Below are 20,918 nucleotides of genomic sequence, written 5' to 3' on the forward strand. Positions count from 1 at the left end.
GGCCTCAGAGATACTATCATTATACTGGCAACCCCGGGGGCACTGCAACACACACAAACACACACACACACACACACCTCTGTTGTATACATGGGAGTGAGAGAGATCAAAAAGATGCATTGATTCAGGACTCCAGATAGAGAGTACAAAAGCACAGAAAAGATCATTACTGTGCTTCTGTTTTTCACCTATGAAGTTAAAGTCTTCGGCAGTGACGGGAGTTTTAATTGACGATTTTGCTTTGTAGATACAGTCGAGGTTATTGTTGTGCCAACAGTGCTGCAGCTTCCTTATCATCTTTGCTCTACATGCTATACAGCTGCCAACAGCAGAACTGAAGGAGTCTTGATTCTGTCAGGTAGTTCTCTAATGTTGGAGAAATGTGAAATTTGCTTCCAAGTGTGAACATTTCAAGCATTTCACTGAGAACAGTGACTAACAATTTAATTTTGCCATGAAACCTTCTACGGTGACAGAAATGTCATTTTCTGATGATCCAGACAAAGTTCAAACCCAACTGTTGACTTCTTTTGATCTTTTACTAATTTTAATAATTTCAAGGCACTAATGGATCATCTGAAACTTTTATTATTATACAATAGTTTTTGTCAGTGGCCTCAAGCTTCATGGCAGTGTTGAAACCTTGAATCCAAGAAGAGTCTTCAGTCCCCAGTGCTCAAGTCAAAGACGGGTCCGAGTCAGCAGATAAGTTCACATTACCTGAGTATATCCATTAGTCTAGGACAGAGGCCCTCAATAAGCGGCCCGCCGGCCGCCTATTTGTGGCCCCCGAACTGTTATTCCTTCAGTCTGTGTTTATGTCGGGTCACCTTGTGTTTACCAGGACTTGTCTCCATGTCAACGATACACAGACAGGCTGTTACTGGGTCCCTTCAAGTCCCCTGCTGCGAGTGCAATTTTTTACTTTCACTTTCGTTTATGAAGTAGTTCGCATATTGGCACTTTGCCAGCTGTAGGACCCTAGAATGCATGAAAACGGTGTATTCCAAGTTTGCTGCTCAAATAAAAGTGGACGGTGAAAATCAGCAATTGAAAGAAGAATGGAGTGAAACTTTTGCATTCACTCACCCTCCAACCACCTCAAGATCGATGTGCTTAATATGCCAGGAGACTATAGCTGTGATGAAGATTTCCATTTTGAAACGGCATTATAAGACGAAGCATAGGAATTTTGAAGAGACATTTCTCAAAATTCAGAGGTAAGAACTACAAAATAAATGCACTGAAATGATCAAGCTGCAAGCAGGACTCTTGACACATCTATGACACAAAAACACACAACACTCACTGTTTTGCTCATAAGTAAACATACCCTGAAATAATTTATTGAGTAGTTTCTGTTGTAATTATGATATAAAAAGAGTAAACACAGTTGTTTGATAATAATTTGCTTCACCCAACCTCTAACCATGAGTGAAAAAAACAGTTTCTCTTATCATTCATATTCTCTGAAAAATGGCCCCCAAAAAATCACAAATTCTGCCAGGGTATGTAAAACTTATGAGCACAACTGTTGTTCATATTTTTGTTACTTTGAACGAAAAGGACATTTTGTTTGAAATATTACAGTGGTCTGACTGACCTCATTAAATGGACCTTTGGTTCATTGAAAAGTGAAGGATGATGTTCACCAAATCCTGTCAGTGATCCAGGGAATTCACATTATGTGGCCAAAGAATGACTGCCGCCTCTGTACATGGGGTGCCTGCTCAACCAACTGAGCTAAACTGGCGCCCTGACATTTCATTTATTAACATTACATTCTAACTGATTATGTCAACATGACTAGAGGTTTAAAGATACAGTGTTTTGTATTTAGCATATTGGTGAGTCTGAAATGCGCCGGTTGGAAGTCAAAGAAGAAGAGAGTGATTGTTGTACATGGAGGATCATTCTTTTCATGCATCACAGCGGCTTCATGTCCTTGAAGGCTACCGTCACTTGAGCAACACGAAGGGTAAGCAAGGGAGCATTTCAATTTGGAATCTGACCACTAGATATCCCTAAATATTTCATTTCTACTTGATCGGCTAATTTGGCATTCAGCTGATTATCTGTATCAGCACTTTATTCTCTCTAGTACCAGTGTGTCTGTTGTCTTCCCTCTGGGTCTGTTTTCACTTAAAACTCGGTCTCACCTAATATCCAGCCCACAACAGGATCTGATAGGCCAGATGTCACAGTGAAGAAGCGTACTACTGTAAGTGTACCCCACCTGGTAAACTGTTAACTCCTGTATATGATATCAAAAGTTTCAGTTTTGATTGAACGTTTACTTAAGTCATTTAGATAAAGTTTTGTGTCAAGTCAAGTCAACTTTATTTATATAGCACATTTAAAACAACCAGTGTTTGCCAAAGTGCTTTACAAGGTAAAATGTAAACAAAGACAACCATAAACAACGTGACATATTTATTTGAAAAAGTAAAATTAAGTAAAATCTGTTGGGAAATGAATAATAGTAATAATAATAATACATTTTAATTATAAAAGCGCTTTAAAAGTTTCTCTAAGACACTTTACAAGAAAATCAATTATTCAAAGAGAAAAGCAAAGGAAAACAATGCAAACAAGCAAAGCAACAAAACTAAACTAAACTTAACTAAACTAAATCAATTATAGGTTAAAGGCCTTTGTAAATAGGTGGGTTTTGAGTCCGGATTTGAATTTGGTGAGTGAGGGAGAGAGTCTGAGGTGTTGGGGGAGAGAGTTCCAGAGGGTGGGGGCAGCGACAGAGAAAGCCCTGTCCCCCCAGGTTCGGTGCTGGGTTTGGGTTTGGTGAGAGGGGTGAGGAGGTTGGCACTGGTGGAACGAAGGTTGGTTGCGGGTGGGATTGTATGGCTGCAGAAGGCCGGTGAGGTAGGAGGGAGCTAGATTATGGAAGGCTTTGTAGGTGATGGGGAGGATCTTGTACTGTATTCGAGAGGTGATGGGAACCCAATGGAGGTTCTAGAGGACTGGGGTGATCTCTGGAGCGGGAGTGAGTGAGGAGGCGTTCAGCTGAGTTTTGGATGTATTGTAATGTTCTCATCTGGAGGAGAAGGCCAAAGAGAAGAGATGGGTCTCCAACAATGATATTAAACATTCAATAGTGAGAGCCGATCGCATCTGAATTGGCAAGCTGTTCCAGAGATTTGGGGCAGCTATTGCAATGGCTCAATTGCCCGGGTTTTTAGGCGATTCTTAGACACATCGAGGAGCAGCTGGTTGGTTGACCTCAGTGCTAAAGCTGGAGTGTAAACATGGAGAAAATCAGCCAAGCCACTGAGAGCCTTGTACCTTAACAGTGAAATTTAAAATCAATCCTCTGATGTTGTGTTGGAATTCGTAATTTTCCAAATTCTAAATTTTGAGAGAAAGTTTTTCATTTTTACTGTAGATGCATATCTTTTCAAAACATTGGATATTTGTCTCATAAAAAGGGTTAAAAAGTTCACAAGTTTTAGGTCTTAAAATGAACTAACTACCTAATTACATTTTTATTAGGCCTGACTGTCCTGCCAAAACACAAGTATACAGGTTATCTGTACAAACAGTGTATTCACCATTTTTATTTTTATATGAAGACAGGACTAAAGAAGACTGAGGGGTTCATGTTTCATAATCCAGTCCACCCTCTGGAAAATGCAGCCGTGTATTCGTTTTGTCACACAAGGCTCATTAAGTTCTTGGTACAGAACCTCTAAGATATGGTTTGTCATCAACATTTTCTACTTATTGTACACATACACACAATAATGACAAGGCAAACAAATTACAATAATTAAGATAATAAAGCAAAAAAAGTATGACTGCATCATATTCAAAGTGTAAGCAGCTCTTTTTCAATCACTCCTTTAATGGAGACTTAATGAAACTTTTGATTACAGTTTGAGTCATTTGTCCTTTTTTTATGTTGTGTGAAATACGTTAATAACACTTTGTATAATCACACAGACACGCCTCGTACCTACACTCTGGCTTTGTAGCTAGCATGTTGCTTTGGCTCAACATTTCCGGACCTGTTTGGGTTTCTTCAAGTTGATTAAAATGGCAACATGTTAGCAGAACCAGGTGGCTGTGAGCCAAACCAATGCTCACCAGCAGAACCCTCTATTAAAATAATGAAAGCAATAAAAGCAACAACAACAACAACAATAATAATAAAACCTTTGGAAAACATTTCATAAACCATCAGCAGCCAATTAGAGGAGCCGGCACAGGCTGTGCTGAGCTTTGTGTGTACGAGCGTGTGTGTGTGTGTGTGTGTTGGGTATTAGAGCGTTACAGCGCCCAGCCCGGCTGTGCCCTGCAGGCCCGACCTTCTAATCATTATCTGTCTGTCTTATTACGCTCCAAACCGGGCCACTCTTAAATAAAATATGCAAAGGTTTCTTAAATGATGACCCGAGGCTGCGCGCGCCGCCGCTGCTCTACATGCTGTTAATCTGAGAAATGCAAATTCCCTTCATCTCGCACTCGCCTTTATTAACTTTTTTGAATTTAAAATTCCACGAACAATGAGTTCTGTCAGCTTCTGAAATGATATTTTCTCTCCTCTTTTTATGTGCGCACGGAAGCGAGTTTAGAGCATGAAATTACCAGGGGAAATATGAGCGGTTTCATCTCTCCCGTACAATTTAATTGGCTGCTTTGCAATTATTAGTTTTTGCTGCTAAAGTTTTTTTTTTTACTTTACTGTTACTGTTTCCTTAAAGTGGCAGCTCACAACAGTGTTTTATTTTTTCACACAGTGTGTGTGTGTGTGAGACTGCAATTCCACTGCCAACCATTAGACACTCTCTGATTGGATGTCTGATTCCATGTGATTTTCACAGTGATTTGATCTTCAGATTTCAGTTTCAGAGATGTTGAAACACGGCTTTAGAGATGAGAATCTGATCGATTAATGGAAAGATACTGCAGATAAATTAACAGTTGGATTGAACTCCACTTTATGTTGCACAACTTCTTATACAGCATCTGTCTTTCCCAAAATTCCACTAAAAGACATTTCTTAACCTCCAGATTTCACACACAGGAGGATGTCTAATTCTCAACTTTTGTCATCATGCAGCTCTTTTCTCCTTGCTGCTCTGTGTCCCTATATTTTCCTTTTTCTTCTTAACCTTATTCGTCCTGCTACTGTCCCTCTGTCATTCAACTCTTTCTTCCTCTGAAAAGGATCAAACACAGCTTCAGGTGAACGTTAACTTCAGACTTCACCTCTGCAGACTGACAGAAAAGTCTTGATGTGTTCATTGCTGTTTTTTTCTAATTCAAAGTCTTTGTGTTTATGAGGACAACTTTGGTCAGAACTTTGTGCAATAAAGGGGACTGCTGGTGCAAGAGAAAGCTGTAACTGACCTCTGCTTGGATCTGCATTTCCCTGTAAAGTCTAACCCAGTCAGGAGCTGAAGTAGAAGAAACTTACCCTGCAGAGCTGCAAAAAGGACTCCTTAAGTTGGGTAGCTCAACAAATTGTGTGTGTTGACATTGCTGTTAGTCTCAACTCCTATAAGGCGATATCTGTCTCTTTTTCCATGACCAGAAAAAATATGCAACCTCAGGAAATTTTGTGACGAGCCTCTAAAGTTCAGGTTGTAAACTTCACAAAATAAGCCCAATGTTTATCCCATTTTTTCACACAGAATTCTTCTTCTCTTTCGTTATCTTGGTGTTACATTTTCAAAATCCCTGGCACTGCATTTAAGCCATCTTGACACTGAAATGTCGAGATTTGACAAACGCTGATCATGCAACAAGAAAGCCCTATTCAGCTCTCTTTAAAGAAAATGTACATTATATGTGTGGAACATTTTTATTTCAAGATGATTTGGTGATTTTGTTGTGAGGTCTCATCGCCCCCATGTGCAAATTATCCACAAATACAAGAGCCATCAAACACTTGAATAGACTTTATCCACTAAAAGACCTTTCTCAGTGGCATCACCCATTGGTTTCTGAAGAGTCATTATGAAGCCCAAAGATAGTGGTTGCCATATTGGAAATGCTGACTTAACTGTCTTCTGGCTAAGCTAGAGGCTGCAACAGAGGTATAGTTGAAGCCATAGCTCCTCCACCTTCCAAACTGCTACAAAGCACCCACCCAACATAATCGAACAGATGAGGTAAAAGCTTTGGAGCCAGCCTCAAGTTTTCACTCTAAGAACTGCAGTTTGTTGAACTTCCACATTGGCTTCATTTTTCAACACCAGAAGTTGCTGCTAGAGCACTATTTTACCAGAGCACCCTCACTGTGTTCTTGATCGGTGCCCCATGGAGGTTTGTGATTGGTCAACAGAAACACAAACAACCCTGGGATTTTTTCCCTTTAATGTGGAATTATGATGGGTTTGGCTGAAACTGTCTCCAGTGCCAACATGGTGTTAGACTAACTATGGAGATGGAACCAAAACCCCATACTGCCCTTCCTGTTGGTGAAGCTCCACAAGCCACGGTGGCCTTCGAGGACAAGAAGCTCATGCTGTGATACATGATAAATATGATCCTCCATTTATCAAGTTTTTACCCCAAAAAACTTGTTTCAATACAAATTATTTTGCACAAAACAACCACCACTCTCTTCTTCTTCATCTTCCAAGGTGCACATTAGACGGCCACATGCTAAATACAATTCACTGAGGAAACACAGAAGTGCCACACAGTGGGCCTTCACAGAAGGGTACCTGCTCCTTATGTAGATATTAATAGCTCATTCTAAGTTAACAAAAAAATGTTTAGACCCTCTGTTTTTGTATGGTTGGTTTTTCTTTTCTTTTAAATAGTTTTGTTTATTAAATTTTATTACACAAAGAGGTTCACAATACTTAAGAGTGACAGTGTTCAATGGTTTACATCAACAAACAACATTAGAACAAGGTGGTCAGCTTGGTCATACTATGGATCATGGCTGTTGGTATGAATAGTAAACTCAGTCCTCAAAGCAGAGTAGGAGAGGGAAGACAAAAGAAGATACACTAAAGAAGTACATACATCAATACAATAATAACAAGACTTAAAAGACTTAATTTAATTGACAAACAGAGGCCAGCAGCAGGACAGAGCAGGATCCTATTCAGGAACAAGTGGGAAAATAATCTTTTCTGCATAATATGGTTGCTTTTTTTTAACCAAATCAACTGACGTAATGCCATATTATATTTTCATCTGGATATTTTGTGGTGAATTTAACACTTTTAAGTCTTTTGGCTCTGTGTTGGTCCCCACCAGCTGCTCCATTTAACATTGAAGTTGTTAGCTTTAAATGAACACCATCAACCTTCCTTAGTTGTTCTCACAGTCTCATTGTTTTTACATATGAAGAGTTCATTTGCAAAAATAGATAACTCCGTTTTAATACATTTTCAAAAAACATTTATTTTTAGATAGATTTCTTATCCAGTCACATTTTCAAGATACCTCTGATTAGTAAAGTCATTTTGACTTAGTCAAAGCCACCCAACCTCAGTTGATTGATAGTACCAAAAGCTAGTAATAGAAAAAATATGTATTTTGAAACATTTTTTTAGTTTTTCAAAAGTGAGTTAACTGTTTTTGCAAATGAACTCTTCATATTTGAACAACATTTTCTAAAGCTTTTGGGACTCACAGCTTCTTTGAGGAATTGTCTTGAGTTGATTGTGGCGCCCCCTGTGGACAAAGGGATACCTCTTATCTTCTAGTCTTCTCCAGCACATGTGTAAGTTGTGTTTTCTAACAACAACCTATGCAGCTTTCTTTTTTTGGATCAAATCTTTTCATTTTTTAGAAAAAATGACAAATAGTGTAAATTGTAATCACATTACAATGGCTTAGCAGCTGCACACAAATTTAAGTTTCGATATTCAAACATAAATGTACACATGCAAAATAAAATAAATACATATATAAATTAAATAAAATAACAAAATGAAAAAATCTGAGAGATCTGTTCTTTCAGTTTTTCCGCAAAAGAAGCCCACATTTGAATATTACACTCTTTAACCGTGATCATCCGAGCAGTGGAAAGCTCGAAGTAAACTATATCTAGGAAAGTGAGGATCCAGCTCTTGACTGTCAGCCTACCGGGTGTTTCCACCTCATCCCAACCAACTTCTTGGCCTATGCTGTTTTCTTTTGACAGACAAATGTTTTACTCACTGTAAATATTTACTGTGGAAATTTTTTTTTTTTAAAAAAGGAGGGATTTCCTTCCCCATAAGTTGCCTTGTCTGACACCTACCCCCTCACAGCAGGAACACGTGTAAAATTGTTGTATAGAAGATTGTTAATCTTTTGGCTCATGATGTAATTTGATTTAGTGGGTCATAAAGAGGCACCACTGTTGATTTCAGTCTGATTGATAACCAGTAAAAAAAACTCCTCACAGGAGCTTTAACCTTCTGACAGTGTGCTTAATATGACTTGCTTCTAAACACATGTTGTGACAAAGTTAACCTTTATAATCCATTGCTCCATCAGTTTCTCAGAGAAAAATTAAATGTAAAATAAAACATGATACATATCGCTCATGTTTCACCAAGCACTGTACTCCCCTCCTTCCCTCTCTACCCTCCTCACTACCCATTCTCCCCTCCCTCTCCGCTGGTCTCTTCCCTCCTGCTTAGCAGCAGAGAGTAATGGACGAGGTTATGAGTGTGTGGAGGCTCCAATTGCTTCAGAGGAATAATGAGTCTGAACTAATGTTGATTAGAAAGAAAGACGACGCAAACATAACGAGGGCTTGCGCTTCATTCCCCTTAATCACCCTCCTTATTTACCTCTCTGCCAGAGAGCTCAATCCAGCTCAGCTTCAAGGAGAAACACCAACACCAGAGGAAAAGATATGAAGTCCAGGATTTTGTGGGTAGAATTTTTTGGAGAGAAAATATAATGATGAAACAAAACAGTGATATTTATGTCGGCAAGACAAGATCAAGCACATTCTGGCAGCTGCATGAACTTTGTTTTTCCTCAAATGTAAGTTTAATTTTTAGGGTTGTTAATCAGTTTTCATGTGTTGTAGCTTAACTTTAATGTTGCTATCAATTTTACTGTTACATAAGGGATAATGTTTCATGTACAGTGAGTGGATGGTTATGAGAATCAGACTCCTTACATGACCTAAAACAGAGCTGAGGGGTTTTGTCTCCCTATAACTTGTGTTTTTGCCACAGTGTCAACAGGCAGAGGTGAATTATGCCAAACGCCTTTGGTATTGAAGAAGATAAAAAATTGTTATGTAGTGTTGACAAATCAGATTCAAGTATTTAACACATATGATTCATGAAAAGGGTGAAAATTTATTTTAGAAGTAGTGTTAAATAGACCCACTCAAACTTCTGTGTCTTTAAATGTACATACAAACCAATACACAAATGTTTGATTTTTTTGGTTTTTAGTTTAAAATACTGCTTTTATTCTGTTGGTCAGAGATGGGTGGAGGTATAGCAGCAAACTGGGAAAAGAGGAAGTTGGGGATGACAGACAGTACAAGCCTGCAGCTCTGGATCAGACCCAGGCCGTCAGCTTTGAGGACTAAAGACTCTGTACGCAGGCCAGTGCCCTGAAATACATGGTTTTGATTGGTTTGACACAGGGGCGATTCTAGGATCGTATTTTTAGGGCTGCTGAGCTGGGCAAGATAAAATTTCACTGTTTTGTACATTTTAATGCAATTTCATTCCCACATTTGTGAAAGAAAAGTAAAACAATTTTTGGGAAAGTCTGTGACTAATCCATCAAATCTGATAAAACGTTATTTAAATGCTGATCCAGAGCAAAAGCCAGTAGTAACCCTAATTTCTGGGGAAAGGCAACTCATCATGATACAGCAGCTCCTCAGCATGTACACAAACACTATAGGGGGCTGCTTTACTCCAGAAACATACATTTCTGAAAGGAACCGGTATATGCTTTTAAAGTCAAAGTAATCAGATTGGCGAACCTGGAGTCCGCTTCAAATTTTAGCCATTAGTCTGTATTATCTGTTGTTGTTGCTGATAGTTGTCTATTCATCCCTCTCTTCCCGTCTTTCTCCAATTCCTCATTCTGTCCGGTCACTGCAGATGGCTGTTCACCTATAGAGCCTGGTTTATACGCCTGGGTCAAAACTATGCAATATATTTGTGAAGGCCTGTGCTTATACGCAGAAACCAACATATGTAGTCTGATGTGCACTTCTTTAAAAATGTAACAATATCTGGATGCAACACAGACTGCAAGCTCTGTGATTGGTCCATTGAGTAGCATCATAATTTCCTGCATTGACTATTTTTGTTATCAATGCCTACACTGCGTCTAATCTTTCAAGATACTGCCTGTCTGTCCAGTGCCCCTGTTTCTGCAGGTACATTCAAGGACGAATTGCAGTTTATAACACTTCCAAATGGGTATCATAGTTTGAGACCGCTGGTTGCCGCCTGTGTTTAACCCTGTTACAAATATCTAATCAACTACATGAATTATTTAAAGAGTGAAGATATTTCGGCAAAAATCAAAGACTAAAACGTTTTGAGTTGTCGTCGACTAAGACTAAACTAAAACTATAATGGGCTGAAAATACTAAAATGTGACTAAAACTAACAAGCATTTTAGTCTTAAAACTAAGAATAAGACTAAATCTAAAATAGCCGCCAAAATGAACACTGGTGTCTGCCTGTTGAAAGGGAGTTTTTCTTTCAACTGAAGCCAAATGTTGCCAAAGGCCTGTTCATAATTAGCAAATGTTGTTTTGTGTAAATAATACAGAGTACAGTGTAGACCTGCTCTTTTTGCCAAACGTGCAGAGATTCCTTTTTGGTTCGGTGCCATATAAAAAGAAAAAGATTGATTCAAAGTGAGAAAACTGAATAAAAACTAATACAGCAGCAGTTATACCTCCACAATCTTCAGAATAAAACGGATAGAGATGACTTCTCTGGTTTTAGAACAACAATTTTGGATCTAAACTAACAGCTCTGTACAGTAACATCTCACTCCGTGTTCCCAAATGACGTGTAAACAAAGCCAACACCTCCACAGCTGCAATTTTCCTCCATGAACATTGTTTCATTTTCACTGTAACACCCTGCACCCACACAATTAGAACACTTCTCTGCTAACATCAGACTCTGCCTATTGTCCTTGGCAAACAACTGCTGTACTTCAAAGTACTTTTAACCACCCTCCTCCTCCTCCTCCTCTTCCTCTTCCTCCTCCTCCTCCATCATCTTCCCCACAACTTCTCTGTCTGCTTCTAGACATGCAGAAGATGCTGACACTAATTTACAGCTGCAACACAAAGCTACGCTCACTCCTCTTTTTTCACACAGTAGAAGAAGAGTGAGCACACATGTGAACGTAAACATTATATATGAGACAATAATTTAACAATTTGAAGTCTTGAAGCGTTGAATTATGGGTGGATGCTGTTGCTGCTGCCATGGAAACAAATGAATGGGTGTGTTTGTGTGGAGTGTATGTGTTTGTTGATGGATTGTTGCGACGCCGGGTGGAGGAGCAATTGATTAGGCCCGCCGGATCATTGCCGGAAGCGCAGTGCATTGTGGGTGATGGAGAGGAGGCGCTGGGGTGCATGGTGACACCTGCACACACATGAAAACAAACATTTACCCACAAACGCGCACACACAGATTTATCTATCGTGTGATATTGTTGGTATTGAATAATTCAATGATTTTATCAGCAGCAACCACAACAAATGACTTAATTATGCTAATCTGAGCCTGAAACTCACAGAGAGAGGTGTGTGCGTGTGAATGACAGAGTGTGTGTGTGTGTGTGTGTGTGTGTGTGTGTGTGTGTGTGTGTGTGTGTGTGTGTGTGTGTGTGTGTGTGTGTGTGTGTGTGTGTGTGTGTGTGTGTGTGTGTGTGTGTCAGCAGGATTGACAGCAGCCCACGGGCTTCAGCACTGAAACGCTGATCTGGAATTTCACATCCTTATCCTAAAAGCCTTAGGACACACACACATGCAAAAACTTGTTCACTCTCACACACACACACACTTGCAATACACACTCACTGCCCACAGAGCCACCGGGCGATTAGCACTACCCCACCTAAAGTCTTTTTGATTTGCATACCGAGTCAGATGGAATTCATATCAGTGTGCAGCAAGTGTGACACACACACACACACACACACACACACACACACACACACACACACACACACACACAGACACACACACACACACACACACACACACACACACACGGGAAAGTATGCACAAGCAAAACCATCCACGCACACACACACACACATATAAGGAGTGTGTAAAGTGAACACAAAGCAGTTGTGAGAGCGTCACCAGCTCCTCACTGAGGTTATAATTCAGCGTGATGGACCGTCTGTGTCTGCAGTGTATCACCTACGGCAGCACATACACACACACGCATGCACACACACACACGCGTGCACACACACAGTCTCAATGCACACTCATGAAGATGAACACGAGCCTGCTGCACATTCACAAAGAGAAGAAAACACATCTCCAGTTTCATTGTGTCTTTATCATAATGTACACAGGAGTGATGAGATCCGAAGTCTCAGTCAGAAGTTGAAGTGGTTGTTTTGAAGTCAACACTGACGCTCGTTACTGTAGTCAGATTATCTAAACAACTGATGCAGTAATTTCAACTTTGACTTGCCAAACCAGATCCCATGAGATAGAAAATCTACTTAGACAGCAAATATACCAACACAGGGCTCCCAGTCCTCAAAGGGAACCCAAATTATTTTACCTTTTGCAAGAGAAGTTAACACCAACAGGCCCACTTAACAGCAGAAATGTGGTTCTTACAGTGGCTCATTTCATTCTACTGAAATCATTTTTTTGGACCCCTTGAGGATCTCAAAATTATGAGATCTTTTCTCATACTTCCTTTTCTCATATTGAAATTATGAGAAAAGGAAGTTGTAATTTTGAGATCCTGGAAGGGTTACTGTTTCTGCAGCAGCTGTTACTTCATGGATACAAATTAATGCATTTGAAATGCATCCAATCTGGCTTGGCTGTGACCATAGACTGTATAAATGATGGACGTAGTATCCGGGACGTCACCCATCTGTTTCTGAGTGCAGTCTTGAAGCCAATCTTTGGTGGGAGCCATATTGGTAATGCTGAACTCAACCAAACTTAGTGTGAGGAAAGAGGCGGAGTTTGAGCCTCCTAGCCAACAGCAAGAGTGTTCCCGCCTGTCAGTGAAGTCAGTCATGTCCTTAAATGGGCAAAACTCATAATCTTAATATCTTCTGAACTGGCGCATTAGAAAAAAAATTCACCCTCCGTACAGTGTGTGCTGATAGAGAAATGAGCTACTGAACCCAAGCCGTTTTTTCGAACCAGGCTGTAAACATGTTTATTAATGCTGCAAAGATAGTCTTTTTTGAATTGGTGTGTATGTGGTTTCCGGTGTTTCTGCAGCCAGCCTCAAGCGAAGGCTCGATGAATCACAGTTTATAACACTTCCGCATGGGCTTCATATTTTGAGACCGGAAGTTGCCGCTTGGCTGTAACACAAAGAACTGTCCAATTCTTGCACAAAGTCGTAGATCCTTTCAGAGTTCATCTTTGGCAGCAGGAAATGATCCATGTCCTATACATTTTTTAAAACATTGATACAATCCTGTGCGTGCTGTTGTCCTATGAATGCCCACCATTGTTCCATCCTTTTCCGTTTCTGTTTCCACTTTATTAATGAAGTAACCAACCATAAGGTGGCTATTAGAGGAGTAAATGTGTAACCATAAACCAAAATCCATCAATAGCCCCATTAATACATACACCATATGGTTTTACTTTTACCTAAAATTGGGACCTGGGTTTCTACCGATAGGTGTCCTCCAAACAAGTTCAGATGCCTCAGATTAACTCCTAGAGCATCCAGCATTTCAAGCAGGTATCAGGTAGGTTTTTGTGTCACAGCTAAGCTAGACTGAAAATATTTTAAAAGCATTAATTTGTATCCATGAAGAATCATGTACTGGATTAACTGTTTCTGCAGGAAGAGAGCGACTTCATTGACATCAGACTGGGTTGAACGCCTGAATAATCCTACTGACTTGAGATGCCTGCACAGCATTGACATACTCGTATATGAACTCACTTCTGAGCATGCAGTGTCTCAAACCGAAAAGGAAATAGAAGCAGATGAACTTTGGTAGTGCCATCATTGCCCTCTCTTCCATCCCAACTCATAATTTCAAGATCTGTACCTCAGTATAATCTCTTCTGCAGCTGTAAATGTTCTGGCTTCACTCTCAGGGAGCTGTTTTGCCGAAGCATCTTCCTCTACAGTCTACAGTCTGTCAATAAAACAAAAACAAACCCTCCTCATTGGTCCACAATAAAAAAAAAAGTGCTCTCTCAGATGTATTCATGAGGTTTGGCATTTTGTTTCTATTTGATAGTTGCTCCCTGACAACAAAACACAAACTTCTCTGCTGTCTGCCTGTTTACATCGTCCTCCTGTCAAACATCCAGATCATTATATACACTGATCGTCCAGCAGTGCCGCGCAGACACACACACTAACATTTGATGGAGGCCATGAAGAGTTTTATGGAAAGCAGCTGTGTTGAATCTGTTCCAGCTCTTTTTTTCCCCCCAACCTCATGAATGAAATTTCCCATGCTGCACTGCTCCAGGCTCTGGCACATGTAGGAGGTAGCGCTCTCTCTCTTTCTCTCTTTGTCTCTGTCTTTAATGCCTTCAAACACCTTATTGCCGTTCGTCAATTACTGACACACACTTTGGCAACAAACAGGCCATTAATTGAAACATTTAATTAGCATTAAAACCAGCAGTAATTAACACCTTTTCTCCAGCGCGCTCTGAGCCCGGCTCAAATTCTATTAAGGCTTTAAGCGGCTCACTATTTCCCTGCTCTGCTCCGACTTTCTGCAGCATCCACAAATGTGTGTATGTGTGGGTGTGTGTGTGTGTGTGTGTGTGTGCAAACAGTCAGGGCCTCAGGTAAGGAGCCTCCGTGAGGAGTCGAGCACCAAGGCCAGGCCTGCTGGGCGCCCAGGGGAGAAGAAGAAAGGCAGGAGTGGAGGGAGGCGAAGACGAAGAGAGGGAAAAAAAAAACGAGGGAGGGAGGTCAAGATGGAAGAGGAGAGGATAGAAGGGGAGGGAGGAATAAGGTGGGAGGCAAAAAGGGAAGGCATGAATGAGAGAGGGAGCGACAGACGGATTAAAAAGGAGGATGAGGAGGAGGGCTGGTGAGCGAGTGAAGAAGATGAAGAAGAGGAGAAGAGGGGGCGTGCAAAAAGATAGAGGCGAAAAGAGACGGTGAATAAGAGCAACTTTGAGCACACACACCATGAAGATTAAACAACACTCCTTTATGTGTGTCACAGTGTGTTTTACATACAGTACGTGTTTGCATAGGTCTGAGTGTGTGTGTGTGAGTGTGTGTGTGTGTGTGTGTGTGTGTTTGTGTGTTTGTGTGTGTGTGTTTGTGTGTGTGAGGCCTTCTTTGAGCGAAAAGCAGAGGCCTGGATTAGCCGGGTTTGCCAGAGCTGGGGGGCAGGATTAGCAGGCCGGGCTGCTGTCTGACGCCGCTCTGCCACCACTAATGGCATTATTAATAGGCAGCTAAAAAATTCATTAAAAAATCTATTAAAAATAAATGTGTTTTACATAAGACTTTGCCCCAGGTACAGAGGAGAGGGGGGAGGCAGAGGGAGAAAAGGGGGGAGACACGGACTGGGCGATTGTTAGCTTTGAGGTCAGCTGAATATCACAGTTCAGATGGAGAGAGAGAGAGAGGAGTAAACACACGTCTGATGGAAACGTGAGGATAATGAGGCTAAACCAACACGACTGACGTCAAAGCTCGCTCAGAGAAAAGTCTACAGAGCTGACGTCGAAAGTCTACAAGCCTCACGGTGCATGTTAAACACACGTCTGCATGCTGTCAGAATGACTGTCAAACACTTAGACTGCAAGGAAAAAAGTGAGAAAATAAGATGTCGTCAGTTCACTGAAAATGTCAACCAATCAAACGTCTCATTCAAGACGATGATTCACACTCAAATGTGAATTATCTGTTTGAAAAATTATGGTTTGTATAAATTCAGGGTGCTGGGTTACTTTTTGGAGAAAGAAAAACTCTCAGAATTCAGCTTTAATTTTTAGATTTGAGTAAAAAGCAACAAAAGGGAGTGATGTGGTGAATGTGGCTGAAGATAACAAGTGTGCCAATATTCTGTATAATGTCACAACCTCTTGTGTGATATTGTTTGATACAACAGTTCTACAAATGTCATAAAGTACACTGTAAGAAACATCAGATTATCAATGGCCACGGTTACATGATGTTCTTTAATTCAGAATTAATTATTCAGAATTAAAGTATTCTCCTTCACATTTACATGGAAATAGTGATTCCGAATTGAGGTTTACATGGAAAACACGTTAAATCGTCTTTATTCAATTCTGCTTAAGGTCTGGGGTTGGTAATCAGATTTAGATACACTTTTTGTTATACTGGTTAAAAAGATCTTTATGTCCCGATGGCAATCAATACATAGTGTTCTTTAAAAAGAGCGACAAAAAGCTGCCATCTACAGCCGGAGTAAACCTGGGAAAACACCAACCAATCACGGTTTTTGGGTCCCAAAATTTTAAACCAATCAAATCCCGTCCTGTCGTTCTGCCCACCTCCTGCGCGTACATTTCCCCGGCATGTACTCCTCGTCCCCGTCTCTTGCCTCTGCTTCCCCTGCCTCTATTTACTGCCCCTCTCACTCGACCTCGGGCCTGTCCCCTCTGACCCGATGAGGGGCTTTGCTCAGGACTGTAGTCCGGATCAGAGTCTAAAAAGCTCTCACCACGGGGGCTCTGACAAGCAGAAGAATTAATGAAGTAAGTCCTACAGAAAATGTATATGTATTGTTGCGTCCGTCTGGATGCTGTAGGGATGACGAGCCGATTCGTTTACAAGTTGATCTTTATAAAACCGGTCACTGTCAGCTGTGATCACGCCAACCAACAAAGCAACAATCAATGTTTAAATGAATGAAGAACTTCTCCTCTTGTCTCTCCTCTCTACTGCTCAAACACTCTGAGTCTACACTTCTCCTGATGCCTTCACTGACTGTCAACACTGTAGGAATTAAGAACATCTACACTGAACACGTTTAACAAACAGTAGAGTTGTTACAGTATTACATGTATCATAACTTTTCTCCTGATATCGTGTCACCAGTACAACTGGATAATAATAGCATGACAGTTGTGAGTACTAACAATAGCCAATAGGGGAGGGGTTAGACGGAGTCCTGAGGACATGCTACATTCAAATTCATGCTAGTTTTCCGAGACTACCAACCCAAGCTTTAAGGTCTGGGGGTTGGGAAGGGTTCTGATTGGACAGGGGCGGGCGTGACATAGTTACGTCTACCGGAAGAAAACAGACTCCAGTTCCTGCTTCTTTTATTTTTTGGTTACAACATGGAAGACCACACAAGTGACAAGTCCCTCGATTAACTTGGACGTTACAGCTTTACAAAAAGTCCCCATTTTTATGCTTCTGTCCATCAAATCTTTTCATGATATCCATTTCTTGTAAGGCTCCCATTAAATAAAAAGTCTCGGCTCAAATCCAACGCTTGCTTCGGGCGGCCATCCTGGAATCTGTGCCCACCAGCGCGAAATATGTGCGTCATCGCAACAGGACAAGGGAATGAGCGCGCGCAGAACGACCGGAATTAATTTAAAGTAGAATGAACGTATACATGATCGAGGAATTATTCAATTCGGATTCAAAATCAGAATAAACCAGCCACTTACTTCGAAATTAAGTTTAATTCGGATTTCTCATTTTCATTAGGAATTAGGTGTTTACAAGGTCATTTTCAATCTTTTTAAAGAGGATTTAATTTTTATTCTGAATTAACGAGGAATTAAAAGTCTCATGTAAACGTAGCCATTTCTCATCATCAGACTGTGTTCAGATCATTCTGAGGCTGATTGATACACATCGCCCAAACCTATAATTAGAGGCAGGCCTTTATTTATTCACTCATATTAAAGAGCACGGCCGCAAATTACATACCTGTCTTTATTTGAGGGTTTATGCTATATGTCTATTTAAAGCAACAACAGAGCTAAAGGATACCATAAATCATGAGAATCTAAAAGTTCATTTGTCCAGATTTAACCTGACCTGCTATTATAGTGACAAATGTGATACAAGTGCAGGAGAAACAAACAGTAAGAGATAAATTATTGTCACACTGAGCTGACATTCACACATCATAATCTGTATCAAAGCATTTAAACTGATTAGCCTCTTCAAGTGAGCGAAATGTTCAGGGGTTATTATCTTTGAAAGAGAGGGAGCGAGGAAGAGGTTAAAGGTGAAGAGGGTCTGCTTTGTGGGAGCCCTCGAGACATTTAACAAAGTCTGATTAACAACAATGGCCACATCCACACACACACGCACGCACACACATTCGTATGAATAAAAGAGTAGTTGTAGAGGCCCAGACACACGTCCCAGCTGCTAGATAAGACCTGTAATCTTTGAATCGTAATATTACAGGGATTGTTTTTTATTTCACAGGCAGCAGCAACAATGATGACAGTTGTCAGTCAGTGTAAGAGCGAGAACAGAGAAAATTTCTTCCTGCAGATGTTGATCATGCCGAACAGTCAATAACACACTTTGTTTGTCTTGCCTCCTCTGTTGGACAGTGACAGTTATCATTTATCATTCAAATTACTTTTTTCTTTCTTTATTTATTTAACCAGTTAAGAGGCTCATTGAGATTTAAAACCTATTCTTCAAGAGTGACCTGGTCAAGACGGCAGCACAAAATAGGTTATAACACACAACAAGCACACAAAACAACAAAAATAGAATACGGTCACAGTTTCACATGGTTACACAGTGCAATCACAAGATCCAATGGAGCCTCTTTCTCTGTCTTTTATGATTGACTTGAATTCCCCCAGAGTTACAAGATGTGTCAGTTTCAAGTCCCTCTGCACATCATTCCAATTCCATTTGATGACGTAGCTTATATCAGCTATTGAAAACAAAGACGCATATCTTATGCCTGTTTCCAGATAAACAGCTTACTTATCATAGAAGGAATATATAGGAAATATTATTTGTATAAAAGGAAAACTGCAAAGTCTCGTTCTGCAGGGCCTTCACCAGGAAAAGGGCAATGTCAACACATGCATTACTAAATCTACTTCAAAAGTTTAAAAATCTACTTAATTAGGTGTCTGTTTATGCACAAATTATGCTACAACACCTACATTAACACAAAGCTACATTTGTTTTGTAATTTTTAACACTTTTTCCAGCTGAAGGAATACTATGTAATATATCAGCTTTATATTGTCTTAAAATTGGAGCTATGGCTTAAGATATTTAATTGAGTTACAGAGCTAAATTATCTCACACTTTTTAAGAATGTTCAAACACATAAATCCACCTTTTATCAGGAGTATAGCTGCATTTCATGTGGTCACCTTCTCCCCCTCTAGGTGTTTTAACATCAGGTGAAACAGAAATCACGGTGTGATCCATCTGAGGCTATGGAATGATGTCTGCCAACTGTCTGCTGAGTCACTGATGACATGTTAAACTTTGATTGTATGAAGTGTGGTGTTCTTGGTGTCTCAATTCTGACATAAAATAAGACACTATGATGTTCCTGTTGGGAAATGTATTTTGGACTGTCCTGAACACAGAAGAGAAATCATACATACTCCATCATACTCCGTTAAAAACACAGCAGCTGTTTAATACAATCTTTGAATTAAAGGACTGCACAGAAGACTGGAGTCTTTGGGGTCAGTGGTCCTTTATGTGGTCTGGACATCTGAGTGTACATGCTACCAGACCAGTGTGGACAAATGTATCCCAGACAGACCACCTCCATTTCCAGCCCGGGTGATTGGATCTCAATCTGTCCTCAGGAAGCATTGAGATGTGTTTGCTCCTGTTCTTAAGGCTGTCCACTCATGATCCAATCACCCAGGACAGAAGTCAATACCAGGCTTACACAGAGTTTAAACAGAACCCTAAAAAGAAAGATGTAGATCCTCAATGTGTTCTGTTTGATTTTTGTAGTCAGAATGATGTGGTATCTGTTCAACTTATGTGGTCATTATAAGCTGCAGTGTGGTTTTTTAACAGTTCAGAGCAGGGGTTCCCAAACTTTTCAGCCTGCGACCCCCAAAATAAAGGTGCCAAAGACTCACGACCCCCACTGTCCCTTAAAGTGATTTAATGTGGCTTAATTTAGCTGGTCTGCAGAAAATGTACCTACCTATATGAGCATGTGGCTGTGTTTCCTGTGCTGTCACTAATTAACCTTCAGCTACTGATGCTTTAGATAATTAACTGTTCACTAACCCTAAACTTAGGAGTCATCTGGCAAAAAGAAAGGCAGAAAACTCATTACATTTTCTATTTTCAAGGTTTTATTTCCAGTTTAGCTACTATTTTTGTCTATATTTTTTACTATAATGGGTTAAATGTATTATTTTTAGATAACTTAAAAAAAATAAAAGAAATAAAAAATTCTGGAAGATATCTCACGACCCCCTATTTGTGTCCTGCGACCTACCAGGGGGCCCCGACCCACACTTTGGGAACCCCTGCTGTAGACAACAAATCCCATGATCCCATGCTACTTCACAAAGTTATGAAACCACAAGTTTTGTTATGGTTATGATGGAGAGCACCTAAGTGAATTAATTATTTGCTGCGCCTGTGAACCATGTCTTTTAGGGAAGTTTTTGTTACGATGCAGGAGCACTGAAAACACTGAACAGCTTTGGTTTTGGATATCAAGTAAGCACAGCCAGAAAAAAATGCAGTTAGTGGACACAGGCCCTTATGATTGTGTTTTTGGGGTTAAAAGGTAAACACCTATGGAATATTTAGCCAAAAAGAAAACAC

At 40.3% G+C, this 20,918-nt stretch overlaps 1 long non-coding RNA gene across 1 annotated transcript; it reads left to right on the forward strand.

Annotated features, from left to right (window-relative positions):
• The first annotated feature begins 1,142 nt into the window (after positions 1-1,142).
• On the forward strand, positions 1,143-14,314 carry LOC117823597. Its single transcript, XR_004633437.1, has 3 exons — positions 1,143-1,220; positions 13,824-13,893; positions 13,992-14,314. It is a non-coding gene; the product is annotated as an uncharacterized LOC117823597 (long non-coding RNA).
• Positions 14,315-20,918: the final 6,604 nt, after the last annotated feature.

This window comes from Notolabrus celidotus, chromosome 13, assembly GCF_009762535.1.
Source record: "Notolabrus celidotus isolate fNotCel1 chromosome 13, fNotCel1.pri, whole genome shotgun sequence".
Classification (NCBI taxonomy): Eukaryota; Metazoa; Chordata; class Actinopteri; order Labriformes; family Labridae; genus Notolabrus; species Notolabrus celidotus.